The 18,701-nt window shown below is 37.4% G+C and overlaps 1 protein-coding gene across 2 annotated transcripts in view; it reads right to left on the minus strand.

Moving 5' to 3' along the window:
• The window catches only part of LOC110260242 (uncharacterized), a 214,552-nt gene that overhangs the window by 75,608 nt on the left and 120,243 nt on the right, over window positions 1-18,701 (minus strand). Inside the window, exon 2 of one of the 2 annotated variants that reach the window (XR_014843489.1) lies at window positions 8,820-8,868. The exons of the other annotated variant lie outside the window; for it this stretch is intronic. The gene's annotated coding sequence lies outside the window, so the exon portion shown is untranslated. The remainder of the gene's footprint in view (window positions 1-8,819; window positions 8,869-18,701) is intronic. 2 annotated transcript variants of the gene reach the window in all.

The following is an 18,701-nucleotide window of genomic DNA, read 5'->3' on the forward strand; positions in this document are numbered from 1 at the left end:
ATTGGTTAGGGCCTAACAGCAAACACGTGGCACAGTCATACTAGGTATTGAGGAGGGTTCAGTGATGGGTTCTTTACCCAGCTCTGAGCTGAGGACAGTAGCTGGGAGCCATGACCACCCCCAAATCAGAAGCGGCAAAGGAAAGGCTGTTACTGGAACCCAAAGGAGCTGCCAGACAGCCTTGACTTCCGGAGACAAACACAGCCAACCTGCAGCAATAGGACAGGGTGGGAGCTAGAAGAATAAATACTCCACCCCACTCTCCGTACCTCCAGTAGCCTGGCCCTGCCTCTCCCTGGAAGAACCTAAAAGGGAGACCAAGAACAAGGGCAGACTGTGACTCAGAGATTAGCCAGAAAGAGCAGTTGTCTTAGTTAAATCTGAATCTACACAAGCTCTGTTTCTTATTAGCATGATTAAAGCTCTTCACTTTAATATCCAGCTGCCTAACTAACCTTTTGATTTAATCACAAAGGAATGTAACTCTAACAGTAAAGCTTTCAGTGAATCACAAGCCTTATGCAACATTTGTTATAGGAAATTGTACTCATTCGCTTAAATAAAAAATGTTTGTTATCAGAAGATAAATTTACACATTTATGAACTGCCCACCAACATTAACCTTAGAATCAATACAGGCCCCTGCAAATGAATTTATCCTTCTTGTGTCCATGAATGCATCACATAGATTTTCTTTTAAGCAGAGAGCATTTTGGCTAGCTTCCTCTTGTACTGTAGAAAGAAAAATTTGATCTCACCTCTGGTATATTTGTCTAAACGTATCACAAAGTTACTTTGTGTTTTTATGCCAGATAATTATTTTATGCTCTGGAGAACGTCCCTGTCCTTTGATATTTACGTAAGTCATGGTGTATACTTCTTGGACCTTGAAACATATGGAGAAATTCTGAATTTTCAAGATTTTATCCAGTAAATTATCTTTTACTTAAAATCATCCAAATAAAGGTGCCCTTTGCAGGATACCCAAAGCAAGTACCTGGAATGAAAGGAATAACAAAAACTTTATGGATACATATAGCTGTCTCTTCAAAACTAATCTGCCTCTAGGAAATGTCAGTGAAAGAGTGGGGTAGAGAAGGTTCTCTCTTCTCCTTATACTTACCCTGTGCCATACATTAGCCCTGTGATTCCAAGACAGTGGAAAATGGACTTAGTAGCATTCCTTAATGTGTAGTCTCCTAGGACAATAATGTAGGAATACATTCATGTGTACTTGCCTAGGACACTCAGTCACATCAAAGCAAAAAATTTTATTAGAATCAAGCATCGTTTTTATGCTTTGATTTTTTAAAATGCAAATTCTCTGCAGGTTCCTTTGTATATTTGTGTATTTTCTCTAAGACCCTACTCTGTCTTATCAATCCCATTCTTCAAGGTCTCCTTCTCAATCCAAGCCTGTACTCCTAAGACCCTGGAAGGGATCCACTGGTGGTAGTGTTTTACCAACACCTTTGCTCAAAGTCAGACGTTACTGAATCCTTCCTTTTCTTCCTCCAACCTCACCTAAACTTGCTCCTGTACAACCTGCCCCAAGCCTAGGTAGCCAATGTTAATCACTAGTCTGCTTCCTTCCACACTTCTCTCCATGATCACAGAATGACACACATGCAAAAGTACCTAGGTTTGGGGACTGTTTTGTACAAATGATTTTCATATTATAGTCTCTACATTTACCATCTCACACCCACGCATGGAAATCCCACCAAGAAAGCTGAGATAGGTTTAATTCATTCTTTGGTCACACATACATATTTGATGTTTTAATTTTAATTTCAATCTCATCTAATATCATCACCTTCTTATTTTTGTTGGCCTTTGGTCTCCTCCATTTTTCAACTTCCAAACTTTATCACTTCAAGTGTGTTTCATTAAACTGAATGTATCTGTGTTTTTTTTTTAATGCAATCTCTCAATTTCTATCTTTCGGTAAGAGAACTACCAAGTCATAGCGCGACAATTTACATGCTTAATTTTACTCCTTACATATTACTCTGTTGGCTCATTTTGTTTTTGCTTACTCATACGTTCTTCATGCTTTGGCTGTTTTGCTGGTTACCCTCTTTCTCCTATGTTTAATTTGAAATTCTGCACTTTTCCATTCTGCCAGTATTTACCTTTTTTCCAACACTCATAATCAAATGTTTATATCTTTATATATGAAACCAAAATAACTATTTCTCCCAACTGAGAGGAGTTATTTCTCTACTGTTTTCTTTCCCTTTCCCAACAAGACCACTAAAAGGCTTTTCTCTCTCTACTTCTTGGTGCTAAGTTCTGTAAAATGCTTCTCTATTCTTTATTCTACCCCACTCCACCATTTAAATCTAAGTTTTTAGGTAAACATTTAGTAAACTGCAGCTTCCATTTTCATATGTCACTTCTGTTTTAACGATTTGTATTTTGCACTTAAATTATTTGTTGCATTATCACTTTTCACTTACATACATTTGATACTATTTGCATATATTTACATCCATTTAATGCATATTTACTGCTATTTGTATATATTTACATCTACTCACATATGTTTTAAAGTTTATTGCCTGCCATTCTTTCTTCTCTTTATCTTTACCTATATTAACGTTTCTTCTGATACAAGGTTGTTTTTGGGTTTTTTTTATGTTATCTTTCCCATTTAGGGTGTATATTCAACAGTTCTCTGAATCCTCACAAATCCACAAATCTTTCCTTTCCTCAGCAAATGAATTACATCAACATTCTCAGCTTGCAGCCCTTTTCTCCTAGTAGCCTATAGCATTTAGTCTACCACCCTCCTGCTTCTAGAATTCCAGTATCATTTTTCTTCCTTTGTAAGGAGTTTTTGTTTTTTGTTTTGTTTTTTTTTTTTTTAATCTGGAAACTTGCAAGATTTTCTCTTTGTATTTTACACCTTATCGAAAATTTTCTAGGCCCATTCATCACATTTTCCAGCCTTTTCCATTGTTTTTTAAAACATTTTCCTAAGTTTCTTCTAAATCCTTGCTAAACTAAAATTTCCTTTTATTTTGTCTTTTTAGGGTGACACCTGTGGCATATGGAGGTTCCCAGGCTAGGGGTCAAATGGGAGCTGCAGCTGCTGGCCTATAGCACAGCCATAGCAATGCCAGGTCCTTAACCCACTGAGCAAGGCCAGGGATCAACCCGAATCTCATTAACCGTCAGGTTCATTAACCACTGAGCCATGACAGGAACTCCTAAAATTTCCATTTTAAATTGTGTTTTACCTAGCCTTAGCCTCTTTCAGCACATTACCACATTCTCTCTATTCTCTCCTCCTGACACTTCTTAAATGAGAGACATGCAATGAATTTTTGCACATTCATTCATTCTCCAGCATACATTGGGTGCATTACATGTGTCATGAGCATTTTTAGATGCTGAGGATACAATAAAACATTTTAAAAAACAAAATTGCTTGCACTTTTTGAATTTTCTATTTTCTCATCTTTCATTCTTCTACCCACTTAACCTTCTTCCCCCTGCCTTCTCTCACCCCACCCCCTACTCCCTAACTCCATCCAAGGCTGCTCTAGCAAAGATCTGAAATGAACTGTAATTGCCAAACTTATGTCTACCTCAGTTATCTACAACATTTGACGCTTTCTTCAATGTCTTCTTCTTTTTAATTTTATTTTAATCAGCGTATAGTTGATTTACAGTGTTATGTCAATTTCTACTGTACATCATAGTGACCAAGTCATATATATCATATACACACACACATTTTTCTCATACTATCTTCCATTATGTTGTATCCCAACATATTGGTTATAGTTCTCTGTGCTGTACAGTAGCACCTCATTGCTTATGCATTCTCAATGTCTTCTTGATTGCAATAATGTGTTGTATCTGTTAGGATTCCTTTCATTCTGAATAAAGGCAAACCCAACTAAAACTGGCCTAAACAATAATTTACAAAGTAACATAACTGATATTTTCATTTATGGCAGGTTTCAGAGCTGATTTGGTTAGGCAGCTCATCAAGAACCTGGTTGCTTTCTTTGAATTCTGCTTCTCTGGTGTCGGTTTCATCCTATGCCATAATAGTTCCAGTCTTCACATTAGTCAGACACACCTCTGAGAATGAAGAGATTGTCTTTCAAGAGCTACCCCCACACACAAACCTCCAGCAAATTTCCCATCATATCTAATTAAATTTAATTTGGTTTCTGTCCTTTCTTACACTAATCTTTCTCACCCTAGAAATGTTCTGATTGTCTTAGGCTTGGGTTATGTGAACCCATCATTATGGCATGGTATAGGATTTCTCTGAAGAACCATATAAACCAGCACTCACTCCTACAACTAGCTTTGACTCAGCTTCTCAGGACACACATCAGCAGCATAATGGAAAACTGTGTGGATACCCAAACAAAAACCTGGGTACTGTTAGGAAGGGTAAAGAGGGGGAATTATTGCTCAGTTGACCTTAAACAAATGCCAATCTACTTCCCCCTAGACCATGAATGAAATTTTGTGGCTTCCTAGAATTTCATGTCCAGCAATTTGGGATGTTTTAATCTATTACTTCATGGCTTTAACTACCAACTATATGATAGGCACTCTCAAATTTATGCCTGAAATCTCAGCTTCTTTCCTGGAATCTAAATTTGTGTTTCCAGCTACAAGATAACCATCTTGGCAAATTAAGTATTTCAAACTTAACCTGTTCAATACCTGCGTAAACATCACTAGTAATCCAAAATGGATATCTCCCAATAATCTCTGACAGTCATACCTTTTGCTTGTAAATACTTTTCTCCAAAATCAGGGATGCTATATGCATCATATATTTTGATCTTCTTCACTAATGTGCACCTTGCTTAGAGGAATATTACAATCACTTAGGCATCTGAGAGTTTTGTCAAGGAGAATTTTTTTTTCTTCTTAAGGCTGCCCCTACAGTATATAGAAGTTCCTAGGTTAGTGGTCGAATAGGATCTGCAGCAGCTGGCCTATGCCACAGCAACACTGGATCCAAGCCCCATCTGTGACTTATGCCACAGCTTATGGCAACACCGGATCCTTAACCCACTGAGTGAGGCCAGGGATCAAACCCATGCCCTCATGGACACAAAGTCAAGTTCTTAACCCACTGAGCCACAGTGGGAACTCCCTTGTCAAGGAGAGAATCAACGTTTCAAGTTTGCTCCTGACTATATCTTTTGTCCTAAAGCTCTATTCACTTTTCCAATGTCAAGTCAAAGTGATAATCCAGCTTAGTAGAATGAAAAGTTTAATATAATTACCCTTCATTCGTAGGCCTTCCTTGGAGTCTTGACCAAAGCCAAGTAACTGAAAGTACCTTATTTTTTCATGTCTTTGTTGCACTGTCTGTTCTCCCTGGCTGGAATTTTCTTGTCTCCCTGGGCTCCTGCATGAAGTCTCCCCTGACTCACCCACAACCATCTGAAAGAGTTAGTGACCCTGTCTTTCCAAGTCCCTCCTCTAGTGTAGAAATTATCTACTATTGCCAAGACACACCACATCATAATTATTCAGTTTTATGTCTATCTCCATACCAGATAGCAATGTCCTTGTTAGGTGTGTAAAGATGCAATAAATGTAAGAAAGGAAGGAAGGGGAGGAGAAGGGATGTGCTATAATAATAAACAGTTATCTATAATAGTGACCTTAGAGTATTATCTTCAATTTTTAGTAGATAGATTTTATATGAACAAAAGGGAATAATTTGAGGATAAAAACAAGGATTTGTATCTAAATTCTTCTATTAATTACAATATGTACTAGAGACCTTGGCCCAGCAAATTCTCTTTTCTCTCCAGGTCCAACATCAATAATTTACAAATGTGGATAATTCTAATCAGCCAAAATTTTTAGGCTGGTTTTGGAGCATTATGGGTTATGCAGTTCAGTGAAAATGGTATGACTTAAATGAAGCATGTGACATTGGTAATGTGTATCTGGTTTCACGTGCTGTGCTACAGATCTGCATAGGCACTAAATTAGACACAAAAATCACAAGAGAACAGCAGATATCTTTCTGCCCCATTTAACAAACACAACTTTTTCTCATTTCGTGGAGATTGAGCTCTTGTTTCACTTTCTTATTGCTTCACTTTCTTATTGCCTATCAATCAGCTGGAGAAGACATCCGCAATTGTATTTCCTTCATAAGGACATAAGACCTGGCAGCAGCAGCCAACACTCATCTGAAAGCTCCATCCTAAATAACCTTTGTCAGACTGTATGGAAGGTAAAAGGCACACTTCAGTCTCATTTGATTAAATCAGGGAAGGGACCAGCTAGCCAGAGAATGCAAAGTCATTTTCATTTATATGCTCCATTAACTGCACTTCACCGGAAAAACAAATCTCAGTGCAATTCTTTACCTCTGCTCCTCTAATTGCCACTTACAAATTCTTTTCTCTCAATCACGCTATCTCTTATAAATCAGGAAGCAAAAGCATTTGCAGCTGAGCCCTTAGCTCTAATTTAACATGATATGCCACTATTAATGCCAAAGGCAAATACTATACCAAGTTACCATGGGAACTAGGGCATGAAAAGGTGAAAGCCCTCCCTTATACAAGATGGGTAGAACTTCTGTGGGGACCTCTGCCCCACCCACACCAGAGGCCATGTCATTTTGGCAAAATTCCTCAGACCCAGCCCATCCCCAATTGCAAAGATGTGTGGATCCATCCTTCATCCCTTGAAACTTGACATGTAATTGGTCCATACCTCCAAAGAGAAAAATCACTCACATTATAACAGATTCTCCATTAACACTCACTTTCAAAAACTATAGCACACAGCAAAATATTAAAAGACAAACTTGGAAAAGAAATCAACTAAAGGCGTTACTACCATTAAAAGAGTCTATTTCATTTATAAAAGCCCTCATCTCAAGATTCTATAAATTGGATAATATCCTTTTACATTCCTTTTTTTTTTTTTTTCTTTTCTTTCTATTTTTGGCCACCCCATAGCATACAGAGTTCCTGGGCCAGGGATCAGATCTGAGCCACAGTTGCAACCTACTCTGCAGCTGTGGCAATACTGGACCTTGGATCCACTCTGCTGGGAGAGGGATCAAACCTGCTTTCAGGCACTGCAGAGATTCTGCCAATCCCACTGCACCACAGTGGGAACTTCTTCCCTTCCAATTCTTTTTTTTTTTTTTTTTTTTTTTTTGTCTTTTGTTGTTGTTGTTGCTATTTCTTGGGCCGCTCCCGCGGCATATGGAGGTTCCCAGGCTAGGGGTTGAATCGGAGCTGTAGCCACCCGCCTACGCCAGAGCCACAGCAACGCGGGATCCGAGCCGCGTCTGCAACCTACACCACAGCTCATGGCAATGCCGGATCGTTAACCCACTGAGCAAGGGCAGGGACCAAACCCGCAACCTCATGGTTCCTAGTCGGATTCGTTAACCACTGCGCCACGACAGGAACTCCCCCTTCCAATTCTTATGTACCCCTAGAATAGAGGTAATTTCAAGGCTGAGAAATGGGGTTACATTATTAAAATCAATTAGAAATAAAAACCAAATATCTCTATAGTTACAAATCAATGGAAATAAATTATCCCATTCGCCAAAATATTAATTCACAAAGTGTTTCAGTGATAAGGCTTGTTTCTAGTGCTCTCAAACAACTTCATACACATTCGTGCCTGTATACCCTACACACAAGGAAAGAGCTCCCATAGAACAACCTTTGTCAGCCTCCTTCACTCATTTCTAATTTGCTCTGCCTCTGCATCACGCCAAAAGCAAATGTCAATTATAAGGAAAGAAATCATTGAATTTATCATAAGGAAAATATTTCTCTAGAGGAAGATACAAAGAAAATGCTAGGCATGGTACTAACATGATAATATATAATTTTCTCCGGAGAAAAGTCAACTCAATCGTGTGTATGATATTGAATGACGTCATTCACTTATTGTTGTGCAAAGTTTTCTCCATTTTATTCAGAAAATGATTGAAAGAACTGAGCTGAAGTAAGCAACCACATTCTCTTTTATTACAGCTCTATAAAATTTAGAGTTGCAATTGGTGCACATATGCAAAGCTGGTTACCGGAGTAGACAAATCTTTGCCACACATGTTGATTTCATTGGGATTCAAATTATTGCTAACAGCCTTGGGTTTATTAAATTAAAAACATATTTTATGGAATATTTTGGCCCTTCACTCTAAAAGCCATGTGTGTTTTACTGAAACTTTTAATTCAGAAGAGTTTGACTCTATTTGAAATCATTACGATTTAAGTGAACTTCTTGATGTTGACTGGTAAGGTCAGCTAAACCAAATATTGAGTTTGATGACTGACAGTTAATGAGAGGCCAGAGTTAGAATTAGTGTTCTGTTACAGGAGTAGAAGCAGTTGTCTACATGTACCAAGAAGTTAACCATAAAATTTAACAAGGTCAGAGAAGATTAGAGGGTATAGATTTATTGCAAAGACTCTTCAAATTATATGGCACACCCATCTTGCCGTTTTAGTAAACTAAATACATAATGTCTCTCACATATATCTTTTCTAGTTGTGTGTATGTATGTGTGTGTTTGTATACATTATTATATTAATAAAATAGAAATTTACTGAATAGGGTAGTTTTTTCAAGTTTTTTTCAGTAATCATTTCTTTACATGACTGTTCAAGCAGTAGATGAATCATGAAGATAGCAAAAGATACAATACTAGAATAGTAATTGTAAAATTTATTGAGTACTTTTCATGTGCCAAACATCTTGCTAAAGATCACCCCCAAATCATCTCATTTAATCCTCGAGAAAACTCTTATGAGGTAAACATCTAATATAACTCATACCTTGACCATGGTCATATACGTATTTTCTGTTTATCCTCTATAAAGCCATCTAGGAAAGAACGTAAGAAAGTAGGTGATAGTAAGACTTTTGTTTCAGGTTTTATTACCTCAAAAGAGTAGTCATACACAACACACAAAAAAGGAAATGCTATCTATTTGTGCCAGTGTCAAGAAGAGACAGTCTGGTAGTGTGTGTGCTTAACAAAGAGCCATACAGTTTAGGTACTACACACTCTACCAAGCTCAATCTAGCTACATAAAAAGTACGAGAGATAAGACTCTTGTTTGCAGCAATGTGATCTGTTGTATTACCATTCAAAACTGCTCCTCTGTGGAAGGATTACCTATCCCCATTCTGTTGACACCAGGTTTAGCCACATAAATTGCTCTGCACAATGACATGTGAACAGAAGGTGACACATATCACCTCTTAGCAGAAGCTTTTGGATCCAGCACATGAATCATGTTTCAATTTTTCCCTCTTTTATGAGCCCAGCAATACCTCTGATAGGAACTTCTCCATCAGTCTAGGTCCAAGACTGAAGACAATAGATGGCAAAGCCCCAGCTAGCTCCTGGTGAACATGTCAATACAATCTACTTGAATGTTTTAAAGCCCCTAGGTTTGGGAGGTCATTTGTTACTGCACATTAACGTTGTATACCCCTACAGATACAAACAATGTAACACAGTGATTAAGAGGATGAGATCAGCAAATGGCCTGGCCTCAAATCACAATCCCATCACTGTTATTTATGCTATTGAAATTCAGTTCCAAAAATCTGACCTTTGAATAAGCCAAACTGAATGTATAACAAATTAAATTTGGTCTCTTGAATACTTTCATTGACTAAATATGGAAAAACAAGTAGATAATTTACAATTGGTTGACATTAAGCAAAACAGATTACAAAACTCATGCATCTCCAAGGATTTTAAAAAGTTTTTCCAAAACATAATCCTGTTTTAAATTCCAAAATCTAAGTGACTTTGGTGCCCTAATTCCTTTCAATAACGCTTATCTAGTATGTGTTCAATATTTGAATTGTATATCCCTTTCTCCCTTTTCATTATTGAAATAATACAACATGAAGATTTCTCTATTTATAATCTTTATACATTGGAGTCCCACCCTTATAATAAGAGTATGTGGTTCTCTGATGTGTCATTTTGTCATAGTTGATAATTTATTCCTTATTGCTATTTATCACATATAAGTTTTGATAAGGAAAATAGAGCATTTGTTCAGGTAATTACACCCTACATGCTTTCAAAATGACTTGGAGTTGCTTATAGAAATAGAGATACCACAACAGAAACAAAAAAGAAAATGAGAAGTGAGTGCAAAGAGAATAGATAGATTTGGTATGTAAAACGAAATACAACAAGAGCTTACATGGTTACTAAAATGCTTTTCAAATTCAGCTTTGAGATTCCTAGTGCCCAAAGCAAAGAGAGAAATATAATCACTTACCAGATACATAATGACCCACAAAAAAAAAAAAAAAAAGCACAACTTTTCATGTCATGGAAATCTGTTAGACATGTAGGTCAACATTAAAAAGAAAATGCAAAATAGCACGCTCAGCAATGTCCTTATCAATATCCCTACAAACAGTGAAAATGTAAGAAATTTCCTACTCTGAATTCTATTGACTTGAATTTCATCCTTATGACTTAAGGAAATATCCAATCCAAGATATTCTTCCAAGTTAAGTTATTTATTTACACTAAATGTGTGTATCCATCTAGGCTATGTGAAATTCTTTATGTATAAAATTGTATGTGGCATTTCTGAACCAAATACAAAATTAAAGATTGAAACATTGGTCATTGTTTTAGATATTCTGTGGTGTATACACTGCAATTTACTTAGACCAAAATGTTGGAAAAGCATTTTGGTTTATCTGCAAAGGAATCTTGAATAAACAAGATCAAATTCTTTTCAATTCAAGATCATATTCTTTTATTCAATTCAATTCAAGATCATATTCTTCTAGTCAACCCAACAATCTCTACATCCCTTGCCATCAACATTTTTTCCATTGTCATCTCCAATTTCACAGTTTTTTTAATTTTGATTTTCTGAAATCATTCTATAAATGCCATCACTAGCTGGGCACCTCACTTAAGCTGCCAGTCATTTACAACTATTCAGTGAGTATAATTCATTGCAGATGTCCTCTATTTGTGTTCATATAGAAACTATATGATAATATTGCCATTGGCACTTCTCTATAAAGTGCCTTGCTCTCTATAGTTTTCTGAACTTGCTTGTCTTCCTATATAGATGTCAATTATTTTCAGAGAAAAATTATGCCTTGTTGAAGAATATCAACTAAAGTTGTCTAGAAAAATAGGGGAAAGGACAACCACCAAAATGAGTGGATATGAGTACCTCCTTCAGATCTCATACTCAAACTTGTGAAAGTGGCTTTTAGAAGCCATCTAATGAAATGATATGAAAATTTTTCATCTAGATTTATAAGGCCACCTTGATTCTGCTATTCATTTCTAAATATATAAGGATTTGTAAAATACATTATTTTAAAAATTTAATCTTAAGGCATGTTGTTCATAGTCTTAATTGTCTGATCCAGAGAAAGTTAATCTCCTTATACCTCCTTTCCTCATCTTTAAAATACAAATTTTTTTTTTTTTGTCTTTTTGCCATTTCTTGGGCCGCTCTAGCGGCATATGGAAGTTTCCAGGCTAGGGGTCGAATTGGAGCTGTAGCTGCCAGCCTACGCTGGAGCCACAGCAACGCAAGATCCGAGCCGCGTCTGCAACCTACACCACAGCTCACGGCAACGCCAGATCGTTAACCCACTGAGCAAGGGCAGGGACCGAACCCGCAACCTCATGGTTCCTAATTGGATTCGTTAACCACTGCGCCATAACGGGAACTCCTAAAATATAAATTATAATAGGGCCTACCTCATGGGATTGTTGTGAGGATTACTTGGGTTAAAATTCATGAACCAGAGTTCCTGCCATGGCTCAGCAGAAGTGAATCTGACCAGTATCCATGAAGATGCTGATTCGATCCCTGGCCTTGCTCAGTGGGTTAAGGATCCAGCATTCCTGTGAGCTGTGGTGTAGGTCGCAGATGCGGCTCAGATTCAGCATTGCTGTTTCTGTGGTGTAGGCCAGCAGCTACAGCTCCAATTAGACCCCTAGCCTTGGAACCTCCATATGCTGTGGGTGCAGCCCTAAAAAGACCAAAATAAAATAAATAAATAAATTCATGAACCACTTAGAGCCATGCTTCCCACACTGAGCATTATAAAGTGCCTATTATAATTATTATTCTTTTAAAAGTTAATTTTTAAATGCTTTCAAAATGTCACTGTTCCCTATATTTTTCCACATTAAATATTCAATAGCATAAAATGGTAGAAATGGGCACCATGAAAGTCAAAACATATTTTTAATTTTTCAGATGAATGCCAAATTCTACCTCATTAGGAAGAAATGAAGCTACAAGTTTTCCTTTCCTTGCACACAATGTTTTAATCAGCAGACACCAGGACACTTCAATCAGTGATAATTCAAGAAAGATTTGCTTTTGCTAACATCTCTCCACAAATTAGTGCTTTTTGTTAAAGGCCTAAAGAAAACCAACTCCAGTTTTAAATTTGTTTCAATTCAAAGACCTTCACTCTCTATTCAGCATGTTCCTAAAGGCCTTGTTCACCCATCCTTAGACTGGCAGCAGGTTACAATGAAAAGACCACTGGTCTGGAAATAAAAAACTTATCCTGAACTGGCTGTGTCACTTGCTGGTTCTTTATATTTAAACAAGGGATTTTGTCTTATTTGAACTTAGTTTCCTACAGAATCTGAATGGACATGATTCTTTATAAAATTCTACAGTTCTCAGAAGCTTTTCAGATGTTATCTACAGATGTCAGACAATGTGACATTAACTCCTCCAAAGTTATGCATCTATATACAGACTTGTACAGAAAATGAATTCTCATCTAGATCATTTCTGTGCTCCCTGGAAAGAAGAGAAAATAGTTCATATTCGAAGCTATTTAATACTTAAATAGTTAGAATATCCTTAACAGCATGGAAACATCCTTTTTTTTTTTAGATTTGACTGTTCTTTTTATCTTTGCAAAGCTGTCCAGTTGCTGGCTGCAGTTTCTCATTATTATCAGTTGGTCACAAATACAATTGAGATAGTCATGGAAAACATTTACTTCTCAAAATATAATTCCCCAAATATAAATGTCCATTTTACTTTACAGCCATCTGCAGATTCAATGCAATCCCTATCAAAATCCCAATGGCATGTTTCATAGAAACAGAAGAAATAAATCCTTATATATAACCACAAAAGGACCTGAATATCCAAAGTAATCTCAAAAATTACAAAATTATAGTAGTCCAATAGCATGATATTGGCAGTAGGGACATGACTATCAATGTAATAGCCCGGAAATAAACCCAAACATATATGGATAGTTAATATACAACAAAGAAGTGGAGAACATACTTTGGAGAAAGGATAATCTCATCAATAAATGGTGTTGGAAACTGGACAGCCGTACACATAAGGATAAAACTAGATCACTATCTCACATCATACAAATGGACTACATACAGATTTAAAGGTAAAACCTGAAACCATAAAACTCCTAGAAGAAAACCTAGGCATCACTGACATCAACATTAGCAATATCTTTCTAGATCTGTTTCCTCAGGCAAGGGAAACAGAAACAAAAATAAATGATACCACATCAAATCAAAAAGTTTCTGAATAGCCAAGGAAACCAGCAACAAAATGAAAAGACACCCTAAAAAAAATGGGAGAAGTGATGTTCAAATCATATAACCAATAAGGAGGTAATACTCAAAATATGTAAAGAACTTATATGATGAGAAGATCTAAGATGGTAGAGTAGCAGGATGTAAGGCTCATCTATTTCACAAATACATTGAAAATACAACTACATGTGGAACTATTTGCACAGGAAATTTGTGAAAAACTGACAAAAGACCTCAAGATTATGATAGAATAAGAAAAACATTACAAAACCAGATAGGACATAAAAAAGAAGAAAGAAGAACAAGAGAAAAAGAAGCAAAAGGAAACAATATGGGACCTGCTCTCCCAGGAGAGAGATAGAAAGAAGAACAGCTCCTGCACCCTGGGAAGTCCACCTAGCAGCAATGAGATCAGCCAAAAACAGAGGAGATACTCTAGCAAGTGGTCTGAAGCAGTTAAGGAGACAGTCCTCCACAAATGGTCAGTGCTACAGGCAACAGGCAACAATAGGCAGGTGCCAACAGGTGTTGGTAGCTAAAACTTTGGTCTTAGAGATCAGAGCCAAAGAGGGAGCTGGGGACAGCTATGTGGAGAAAAAAAACGGGTTGGTCATGGGGAAACATCCCAGAGGGACTAGAATATAGGGCAACCACAATGGAGAGCATCTAAGCAGAGGTAACCCAGTCAGGCTTAGAGACTAGATACCATTGTTTGAGGGTGCTGGAAGGAAGGGGCAGGATTCACTACAGCCTTGTTCCCTATACCCACTTCCTCAAGCTGCAAGATACTGCCTGCCTCAGCTCAGGAACCACTTGGCCAAAGCGGCTGCCTAGTAATGGCTGGGAAGCAGCCCCACCCTTAGGGTACAGATTTCTTGGAGAAGGTGGAGTAAAATCCTGGGGAAATAATACAAGTTCCCAGTTCCTGACAGTGGGGGCCCTGTGCCAGGGTAGCCCAACCTGCACCAGAAGGCATTCATCCCTCTGAGAGATCAGTGAAAACACAGATCTGTTTTGGCTCCACCCAGAAAATCTGTAGGGGTTCTGACCAGCAGGGAAGCACCAGAAAAGCTGCTGGAAGCAGTGCCCACTTCCTGCAAAAGCAATGACCTGCTTGAACAGCGAAAACACAGGAGTCTCAGCCCCACCCAGAGAGGCTGCACCCATTCCCAACAGAGGGCCACTGGAGCCTGTTCCCTGCTGATCAGGGAAAACACAGGTGCCTTGGCTCTGCCCAGAGGCTCATGCCAGCAAAGCAGCACCAGAAAATCTGTTGGCAGCAGCACTAGCTCCCATGAGAGAGCTCCCAGTGCCCACTCTCTGATGGAGCTTTGGGCTGCCCAACCAGTGAAAAGCATAAGATACAGGACTCCTGCCAGTGGCCCCGTGAAGGCTCATGTCAGTGGCACTCTTTGCACTCCAAGGGAGCCAGGGGAGGCCCATTAACCCACATTCCAATCTGCAGGGCTACAGAGAACACTCCTACCAGCAGCAAGTTGGGGGGGGGGGGCTGCCCCAAACACACATCCTGTAACTAGAGAAAGAGCCTGTGAGCAAAAAGTAGGGAGAAGACCCCTGCCCCTGAGACTTTAGAGAGATCCCTACAATGGCCAAGCAAGGGGAGTTTCGGCAAAACTGTTCCTTAATCTACATATAGCAATCCCTAGAGCCTACCCAGCAAAGAGATACATGCGAACCACTACCACCCCTGAGAAGACCAGTACTGGGCACTTATTTCAACATCTACATACCAACTTCCAAGGGAATGATGAACAGAAAGACACTATGTGATGACAAAGAAACAGTTTTCAGACAAAGGAATAAGACAAAAAACACAAAAAAAACCACTAAACGATGAGGAGATAGGCAATTCACCTGAAAAAGAATTTGGAGTGATGATAGTAAAGATAATCCAAGATCTTGGAAAAAGAATGGAGACACAGATCAGGAACTTAAAAGAAATGTTTAACAAAGAACCAGAGCAAACAAAAGAACAAAATGAATAGTGCAATAGCCAAAATGAAAAATAATCTAGAAGGGAGCAACAGCAGGTTAACGGAGGCAGAAGAACAAATAAGTGAGGTGGAAGACAGAGTGGTGAAAATCACTGCAACAGAAAAGAATTAAAAAAAAAGAATTAATAAAAAGCTGAAGAGAGCGGAAGAGACATCTCAGACAACATTAAATAAACAACATTCACATCATAGGGGTTCCAGAAGGAGAAGAGCGAGAAAAGGGGCCAGAGAAAATATTGGAAAAGATTATAACCCAAAATTTTCCAAATATGGGAAATGAAACACTCACTCAAGTGGAAGAAGAACAGAGAATTGCATACAAAACAAACCCCAGAAGATATACAGCAAGACTCGTTACTAATCAAACTGACAAAAATTAAGTTCGAAGAAAAAGTATTAAGAGCCTTGAGGGAGAAGCAACAAATCACATATAAGGGGATTCTCATAAGGATAACAGCTGATCTCTCAGCAGAAACTCTATAAACCAGAAAGGAGTGGCAAAATATATTTGAAGTGATGAAGAGGAGGAACTAGAACAAAGCTCTAATTCAGATTTGGTGGACAGATCAAAAGTTTCACAGACAAGCAAAAGCTAAGAGAATTCAGCATCTTCAAACCAGCTCTGTATCAACTACTAAAGAAACTTCTCTAAGCAGAAAAGGAAAGCCACAATTAGAAACAAGAATACGAAAAATGAAGAAGCTCACTGGTAACGGCAAAGATAATTTAAAAGTAGGAAATCACCCACTAACAAATATGATATCTAAACTAGCAAGCATGAGAAGAGGAGAGGACAAATGCAGAATGTTGAAAATGCATTTGAAATTAATGAGACCAGCAAGATGAAAAAATTCTGCACACATTAACAGATGGATATATCAAAATATAAGGGGAACTGCTAGTCAGATAACTATAATGGTCACACATAAAAAACAAAAACCAAGCCAAACATAACACTAAACATGTTTAGCAAATCACAAGAAAAGACAGCAAAAAGGAAGGGAAGAAAAAATACCCAAAATATCAACCCCCAAAAAAACTTATTAAGTAAATTACAACAAATACTTACTTATCCATAATTACATTGAATGTGAATGGATTAAATGCTCCAACTTAAAGAAAAAGACTAGCTGAATGGATTCAAAAACAAGACCCATATATATGCTGTCTACATAAGACCCCCTTCAGATCTAAGGACACATACAGACTTAAAAGTGAGAGGGTAGAATAAAATATTACATGCAAATATAAATTATAGAAAAGCAGGAGTAGCAATACTCATATCAGACAAAATAGATTTTTAAAATAAAGAAGGTCTCAAGAGATAAAGAAGGACATTACATATTGATCAAAAAATTAATACAAGAAGAAGAAATAACAATTTTAAGTATATATGCACCCAACATAGGAGCAGCAAAATATATAAGGTAACCACTAACAGCCATAAAAGGGGAAACTTACAGTAACACAATAATAGTGGGGGACTTTAACACCCCCCCTTACAGCAATGGACAGATCATCCAGACAGAAAATCAACAAGAAAACACAGGCCTTAAATAATACACTAGACCAAACATACTTGATACCTATGGAACTTTTCACCCCAAAGCAGCAGAACATACTTTCTTCTCAAGTGCACACAGAACATTCTCCAGAATAGATCACATCTTGGGCCACAGATAAGCCTTGATACCTTTTTAAAAACTGAAATTATTTCAAGCATTCTCTCCAATCACAATGCTATGTATGAGACTAGAAATAAACTAAGAAAAAAACAGCAAAAAACACAAACTCTTGAAAGCTAAACAATATGCTACTAAGTAACCAGTGGATTACTGAAGAAATCAAAGAGGAGATTAAAAGGTACGTAGAGTCAAAATGGCAATGAAGATACAGCAATCCAAAATCTATGGGTCACAGCAAAAGCAGTTCTGAGAAGGAAGTTTATAGAACTACAATCTCACCTCGGGAAAGAATAAAAAATGCAAGTAAATGACTTAAACTTACATGTTAAACAGCTAGACAAGGAGGAACAGACAATGGCAAAATTTAGCAGAAGGAAAGAAATCATAAATATTAGAGCATAAAGTAATAACATAGAGATAAAGAAACAGTTGAGAAGATTAATGAAACCAAAAGTTGGTTCTTTGAAAAGATTAGCAAAATTGAAAAACCATTAGCCAGACTCATCAAGAAAAAAAAAAGGAGAGGGTTCAAATCAATAAAATTAGAAATGAAAAAGGAGAATCCCTTTCATTCTTTCATCCTTTGTGTTTCTGCAGTGACACAAAGGAAACACACTGCAGAAAGTGACACTGCAGAAACACAAAGGATCATGAGAGACTACTGTAATTGTATGCCGATAAAATGGACAACCTAGAAAAAATGGACAAATTCTTACAAAGGCACAACCTCCCAAGACTGAACCAGGAAGAAATAGAAAATATGGTAGACCAATCACAAGTACTGAAATTGAGAATGTGATTTAAAAACTTCCAAAAACCAAAAGTCTAGGACCAGATGGCTTTACACCTGGAGTTCTACTAAACATTCAGAGAAGCATTAACACCTCTTCTTCTAAAACTTTTCTAGAAAATTGCAGAGGAAGGAATATTCCCAAGCTCATTCTATGAAGTCACCATTACCCTGATACCAAAACCAGACAAAGATACCACAAAAAAAAGAAAATTACAGGCCAGTATCAATGATGAACATAGATGTAAATATCCTCAACAAAATATTAGCAAACTGCATACAAATATACTTTGAAAAGATCATACACCATGATCGAGTAGGATTCATCTGAGGGATTCAAGGATTCTTCAATATCCACAAATCTATCAATGTTTTACACCACATCAACAAAATGAAAAATAAAAATCCTACGATTATCTCAGTAGATGCGGAAAAAGCTTTTGACAAAATTCAATACGCGTTCCTGATAGAAACTCTCCAGAGAGTGAGGATAGAGGGAAACTACCTCAATATAATAAGAGCCATTTATAAAAAACCCACAACTGACATCATTCTCAGTGGTGAAAAACTGAAAGCATTTCCAGTAAGATCAGGAACAAGAAAAGGACATCCTCTTT

The sequence above is a fragment of the Sus scrofa genome, chromosome 4 (genome assembly GCF_054392235.1).
Source record: "Sus scrofa isolate SSC_HxYL_T2T_F1_AM1 chromosome 4, Sscrofa_HxYL_maternal_Yorkshire_Landrace_v2.0, whole genome shotgun sequence".
Taxonomy (NCBI): Eukaryota; Metazoa; Chordata; class Mammalia; order Artiodactyla; family Suidae; genus Sus; species Sus scrofa.